Below are 7983 nucleotides of genomic sequence, written 5' to 3' on the forward strand. Positions count from 1 at the left end.
TGTGTGTGTGTGTGTGTGTGTGTGTGTGTGTGTGTGTGTGTGTGTGTGTGTGTGTGTGTGTGTGTGTGTGTGTGTGTGTGTGTGTGTGTGTGTGGGCAAATGTGTATTTTTATGATGTCAAAACATTGTGAACTCAATACAAATTGATGTGGAAACAAATGAATCAAGTGGATGTAATAAGGAAAAGTGATTTTGGCAAATTTCAGTCAACAGGTCGACGCACATATGCCATAGGTCGACCTATTTGGTGGACTTAACAAAAATGTTGTGTAGGAGCACAATGCGTCGACGCATTGCTAGCTCAGGTCGACGCATGGCATTTTGAGGAAACCTTGGGTATGCGCACGCCGACCCTGCAGGTCGACGCATGGAATTTTGGGGGAAACCTCGGGTATGCGCACGCCGATCCTTCAGGTCGACGCATGTGTCATACTTGCTTAAAAAACAAGTGCAGAACTTCAATAGGTCGACCTACACGGAGGGATAGGTCGACCTATCGCTATTTTTACTAGTTTTTTGCTGCGTTTAATTGGCTAATGCAAAGGGTGTGGTATATATATCAAATTGATCATTCTCAAGCAAATTATATATGTGTGTGTGTGTGGGTGTGTGTGAGGGCAAATGTGTATTTTTATGATGTCAAAACATTGTGAACTCAACACAAATTGATGTGGAAACATATGAATCAAGTGGATGCAATAAGGAAAAGTGATTTTGGCAAATTTCAGTCAACAGGTCGACGCACATATGCCATAGGTCGACCTATTTGGTGGACTTAACAAAAATGTTGTGTAGGAGCACAATGCGTCGACGCATTGCTAGCTCAGGTCGACGCATGGCATTTTGAGGAAACCTCGGGTATGCGCACGCCGACCCTGCAGGTCGACGCATGGAATATTGGGGGAAACCTCGGGTATGCGCACGCCGATCCTTCAGGTCGACGCATGTGTCATACTTGCTTAAAAAACAAGTGCAGAACTTCAATAGGTCGACCTACACAGAGGGATAGGTCGACTTATCGCTATTTTTACTAGTTTTTTGCTGCGTTTAATTGGCTAATGCAAAGGGTGTGGTATATATATCAAATTGATCATTCTCAAGCAAATTATATATGTGTGTGTGTGTGTGTGAGGGCAAATGTGTATTTTTATGATGTCAAAACATTGTGAACTCAACACAAATTGATGTGGAAACAAATGAATCAAGTGGATGCAATAAGGAAAAGTGATTTTGGCAAATTTCAGTCAACAGGTCGACGCACATATGCCATAGGTCGACCTATTTGGTGGACTTAACAAAAATGTTGTGTAGGAGCACAATGCGTCGCTGCATTGCTAGCTCAGGTCGACGCATGGCATTTTGAGGAAACCTCGGGTATGCGCACGCCGACCCTGCATGTCGACGCATGGAATTTTGGGGGAAACCTCGGGTATGCGCACGCCGATCCTTCAGGTCGACGCATGTGTCATACTTGCTTAAAGAACAAGTGCAGAACTTCAATAGGTCGACCTACACAGAGGGATAGGTCGACGTATCGCTATTTTTACTGGTTTTTTGCTGCGTTTAATTGGCTAATGCAAAGGGTGTGGTATATATATCAAATTGATCATTCTCAAGCAAATTACCAAGAAACATGAAATATATACTCAAGCTTCTTCTCATCTTCAACCTTTCGCTTATTGATCGAAAATCACACATAATCATCTTTTTCGATCGGAGTAAGGAACGTGCGTTGATAAGGTTCGACGGTAGACAATTGTCTTGTTCGAGTGAAGATTGTTGAGGGTGTTTCTTGTATAAAACCTTAGGGTTTTTCCTTCTACATCAAGGGTTTGATTTGAAGGTTTTTGACGATCGCTTCGCTTTGGGAATCAATTCAGCCGAGCATAAGGAATTGAGGGATTGTAGATTCGCTCATCAAATTTGCCACAACCAGAGGATTGAAAAGGAAGGATCGGGGTCTTGACCGGTGAAGATCATTGACATTGACTTGTTTCTACTTGAATCAAGGGGAGGAAATAATTGTATTCAATTTTAATGCATGTGTGTAGCTGGTGATTGGTAAACTCTTTCCTTGTTAAACATTTTGCAAGCAAATAAAACTTTCCTAATTTCATTTGAAATTAGGGGCAGATGTACTCCTGCGAGGACGATAGAGGATCTGCCTTAATAAATCTCGTGTTCTTTATCGTTCTTAGTTTTAGCTTTTCAATATTCGTTTTTGTTAAATATCCATTGTTGAACAAAAATTGAAGTTTGGTGAAGATCGCTCACCAAGTGTTCGATAAAATTACTCATTCAATTTTGGGTCAATTTTGGTGAAACGGTTCATTTCGAGTAAGAGTCTATTAAGTGTGTATTCAAGTTAATTGATAAATTCGTTACAACATAATTCATATTTCGCCGTTTTTCATCCAGTTTGGTTAGTGCTCATATCTAGTTCCTGATAACTCGATCGTTCAAAGACGATAAAGTTGATCCCGGGGAATCACGTTTCAAAAGCTAGAATTTTCTTAAGTCGGAAAAGGTGGTCTATTCACCCCCTCTAGACCATCCCTACCGTCTAACAAGTGGTATCACGAGCACCGGTTCATCTAGTGCTTGTTATATAACTTTTTAGAAAATGGAGAGCGGACAAAAAGGGTGTATAATAAAGCGCCTGTTTTCACTGGAGAAAACTATAGTTATTGGAAAGACTGTATGTGCATTCATATCAACTCCGTTGATAGAAAAATCTGGGATGTCATCGTCAATGGTCCTATGGCTATCACCATAACCAACGATGCAGGCGTTACCATACCTAAACCTCAAGCACAATGGGATGAAAAAGATGAAAAGAATTACGCGTATGATTGGAAAGCTAGAAACATGATTATAGCTTCCTTAGGGGTCGATGAGTACTTTCGCGTATCACATTGCCAAACGGCTAAGGCAATGTGGGATGCATTACAAGTCGTCCATGAAGGAACTAATGATGTTAAGCTAGCTAGAATCAATACTTTGACGCAAGAGTTTGATCTCTTTCACATGAAGCAAGGTGAAACCATTACGGAAATGCAAAAGAGATTTTCTCATATTATCAATCGTTTACACACTTTGGGACACATTACTCCCAATGCTGTAGCTACTAATAAAGTTTTGAGATGTTTTAGTAGGGAATGGCAACCTAAGGTCACAATAATCAAAGAACCCAGCGATCTCTCTACATTGGATCTCACGGCTCTATTTGGAAAGCTTGAAGAACATGACTAAGATCTCATGAACCTAAACAAGCACGAAAAGAAAGAAAAGAAAGAAAAGTCAAGGGACACCGAAAATAAGTCTATTGCTCTAAAGGCTTCAAGTTCAAAGTCATCCACCAAAGATGCGTGTGATAGTGAATCTAGTGACGAGGATGATAGTCCGGATGAAGATATGGGTTTGTTCGTGAGAAGTTATAATAAGTATCTTTGAAAGAATGAAATCAAACACTCGGACAACAATCTAGTCGACTATAGACGTCAATCAAAGCCTAACAAGCAAGATGAGAATAAGAAGACTAAACCTAGAGGATCTTGTTACAATTGTGGTAAGCCGGGTCACTACAAGCCGGATTGCCCCTCGCTTAAGAAAGATAATGCAAAGAGCAAACCTCAAAAGAAGCAAACAAAAGGAAGAAGAGCCTATATCTCTTGGGAGAGTGATAGTGAATCATCTAGCAAAGAAAGCTCGAGTGATGAAGAGGAAACGATCAACCTATGTCTCATGGCACATCAAAAGAAGAAAAATATTGTATGTCATGAGAAATATAATAATGTTGATGCTATGTCTTATTTTGAATTAAAGCATGCCTTTGATACTTTACATCATGAAGCTAAGGAAGCCTTTCAATGCTTAGCTTCAAATAAAAGGATTTTCAAATACCTTGAGAAGAAAGTTTCCGATTCCGAAAAGGAAGTAGAAACTCTCAAGGAATCTATGATTGAAAGTATCAAAGACACAAGCGAAGATGACAAGAGTCCTTGGTTTAGATGGGGAGGATGTGAAACTTGTCACATTTGGCAAAAAGAAGTTAAAACTATCAAATCCAAATTAGACAAGGCTTCACAACCTAAAATTATATATGCTATTGATCGATCACATTTCAAAAATAGTATGATAAATCCATATCAACGATACACTTATGTGTTAAAAGATCAATCTAGCAAATGTAATGACCATTCAAACTCAAGATGTCTATATTGTTGCAAAAGGGGTCATACCATTAAAAAATGTCGCTTTAGGAGATTTTTGGTTCCCAAAGGCATTTTCAAATGGATTCCCAAGAGCAACCTTTGTTTCACTCCCACACAAGGACCCAATGAAAATTGGGTACCTATTTCCCTTGTTTAAATTTGTAGGTGGAATGTCTTGAGCCATCCGAGAAAAGATGGTTTCTAGATAGCGGATGCTTAAGACATATGACGGGTGACTTATCTTTATTCTATGACTTTGTGGCTAAGAAGAAAGGATTTGTGACCTATGGTGATAACAACAAGGGTGCAATACTCGGTAAAGGTAGTGTAGGTAATCCCTCTTCTACTACTATCTCTGACGTCCTTCTAGTTGAGGGCCTTAAACACAATCTTATTAGCATCAGTCAATTGTGCGACAAAGGATACTCGGTATCATTTTCAAAAGAAAGTTGCACAATTAGAAACGACGATAAGAAAGATGATGTGTTCAAAGGCCTGAGGGTAAACAATGTATACATGCTTGACCTAAATGAGGTATCTTTGACCGAGGCCAAATATCTAGCAACTATGAGTGAAGACTCATGGCTTTGGCATAGACGTTTGGCTCACGTCAACTTTGACTTGCTTAATAAAATCGTCTCAAAAGACCTAGTAGTTGGCCTACCCAAAATTAAGTTCTCCAAAGATCACTTATGTGATGCGTGCCAAATGGAGAAGCAAACGAGGATCTCTTTTAAATCTAAAAACATTGTATCTACAACGAGACCTCTTGAACTTCTTCATATGGACCTTTTTGGACCATCTAAAATAAAAAGTCTAGGTGGGAACTATTATGGGTTTGTCATAGTTGATGATTTCTCTAGGTGTTGTTGGACGATCTTCTTAGCAAGAAAAAGTGACACCTTCTCCGCATTTGAGAAATTTGCCAAATTATTTCAAAATAAGTTGAACACTAGCATAGTATCCATCCGAAATGATCATGGAGGTGAGTTTGAAAATCATCTTTTTGAAGAGTTTTGTGGAAATCATGGCATTAATCATAACTTCTCCGCACCACGAACTCCACAACAAAATGGAGTGGTGGAACGTAAAAACCGTGTTTTGGAAGAACTTGGGAGAACTATGATTAATGAACATGGGCTTCCAAAATATTTTTGGGCCGATGCCATAAATACGGCTTGCTATGTTTTAAATAGGATCTTGATACGACCTATTCTAAACAAAACACCGTATGAACTCTTAAAAGGAAGAAAACCACTTTCACGTATTTGGATGTAAATGCTTTGTTTTAAATAATGGAAAGGAAAACCTTGGTAAATTTAATGCAAAAGCGGATGAGGGCATCTTTCTAGGATACGCTCAATCTAGTAAAGCTTATAGAGTATACAACAAAAGGTTACATATTGTTGAAAATTCCGTACATGTTTCTTTTGATGAGTCTTGTCCGAAAGTTGTCGGAAAAGGTAGTGTTCTTAATGGTGCAAGTATCTCAACTGAGAGTATACTTAAGGATCCGGATGCTAAGCTTGAGAAAGATAAAGATTGCCTCTCACCCGAGAATATTAAATAAGAAGTTGATCAAGCACCTAAAGAGAAAGTGGAAGACAAACCAAGTGACAAAAGTGATCTTCCTCTTGAATGGAAATATTTTAAGGACCATCCTATGGAGAACATTCTAGGAGACATATCAAAAGGAGTAACAACACGGTCAAGGATAAGTAACTTTTGTTTTTATTATTCTTTCGTCTCTCAAATTGAGCCTAAAAACTCCAAAGATGCATTAGTCGATGAGCATTCGTATTTAGCTATGCAAGAAGAGCTAAACCAATTTAAGAGAAATGAGGTTTGGGACCTTGTCCCTCCTCCGCGAGACCATCGAGTAATTGGCACTAAATGGGTGTTTAGGAACAAACGCGAAAACGGAATTATTACTCGCAACAAGGCTCGTCTTGTTGCTCAAGGGTATAGCCAAGAGGAAGGGATCGATTATGAGGAGACTTATGCTCCGGTCGCCCGACTCGAGGCAATACGCTTGTTAATTGCATTTGCATGTTCACAAAACTTTAAGCTATATCAAATGGATGTTAAGAGTGCTTTTCTAAATGGGTTTATTAATGAAGAGGTCTATGTATCTCAACCTCCCGGCTTTGAAAATGTTGATTATCCCGATTATGTTTATAAACTTAAGCGTGCCTTGTACGGTCTTAAACAAGCTCCAAGAGCTTGGTACGAGCGGCTTAGTAATTTTTGATAAATCAAGGTTTCTCAAGAGGGAAGGTAGATACCACTCTATTCATTAAAAGACATGAAAAGAATTCTATATTGGTTCAAGTGTATGTTGATGATATTATTTTTGGGTATACTAACATGACTCTTGTCAAGGAATTTTCTAAGCTTATGCAAGGAGAATTAGAGATCAGCATGATGTGTGAACTAAGCTACTTTCTTGGACTCCAAATCAAGCAACTAAAGGAAGGCACATTTGTGAGTCAAACTAAGTATTGTCAAGAGCTTCAAAAGCGCTTTGACATGGCAAAGTCAAAGGCCATTGACACACCTATGCCTATCGCGGTAAATCTTGATCAGGGTGAACATGGTAAGCTGGTTGATGTAAAAAGGTATAGAGGTATGATCGGTTCCCTACTTTACCTTACCGCTTCTCGTCCCGATATTATGTTAGGTGTTTGCATGTGTGCAAGATACCAATCATGTCCTAAGGAGTCTCACTTAAAGGCTGTTAAGCGCATACTTAGGTATCTTATTGGTACAACTAAGTATGGCTTATGGTTCTCCAAAGGTAGTGATTATTCTTTGGTTGGGTTCTCCGATTCCGACTTTGCTGGTTGCAAATTGGATAGGAAAAGCACTAGTGGTACATGTCACTTCTTCTCAAACTCCTTAGTGAGTTGGCATAGCAAGAAACAGGTTTCCGTTGCTTTGTCAACCGCCGAGGCGGAATATGTGGTGGCCGGTAATTGTTGTGCTCAAATCTTATGGCTCAAGCAACAATTACTTGACTTCATTGTCAAGCTTGATCATATTCCCATCTTTTGTGACAACACAAGTGCTATAAATTTAACCAAAAATCCGGTCTTGCACTCTCGCACTAAACACATAGAAATTCGACACCATTTTCTTAGAGATCATGTGGAGAAAGGTGATGTAGTATTTGAGCATGTTGATAGCAAGAATCAAATTGCCGATATCTTTACAAAACCACTACCTACCAAGCCTTTCTTTCACATTTGTAGGGAACTTGGTGTCCTTGATATATCGGATAGGTTGCAACTATGAGTAGTTGCATATGCTCTATTTATTATCATTATTATTATCCATGCTCTCATAAATGTGTTGAAGTGATTATTCAAGATAAATGTGAGGGCATATCTCTCTATCTCCCATGTGTAAAGGTAATATCGTTTCAACCTTAGACTCTTCTCATGACAATACATCAACATGGTAAACTTGCTACTTGTTCATAAGTGTGTATATTTTATGATTATTTTGGTAGTCTCATGCATACATTTATTGAATTTAACCAATTTTTGAAAAATGCCAAAAATAGGTCGACCTATCCTTTCTATGTGTCGACCTATCACAAGAAAACTTTTAAAAATTTGAAGCTAATTCGTCGACGTATGACCTGCATAGGTCGACGCATCGGTCGCAGAATTTCAAAAATAGGTTAAATTTAAAAGGGGGCTAAAGGCCAAATCATTCTCTCCTCTTTCTCTCTGTGTCGTCGACCTCTCCACCTGTAAACCCTAAA

This window comes from Vicia villosa, unplaced genomic scaffold (genome assembly GCF_029867415.1).
Source record: "Vicia villosa cultivar HV-30 ecotype Madison, WI unplaced genomic scaffold, Vvil1.0 ctg.002116F_1_1, whole genome shotgun sequence".
NCBI lineage: Eukaryota > Viridiplantae > Streptophyta > Magnoliopsida > Fabales > Fabaceae > Vicia > Vicia villosa.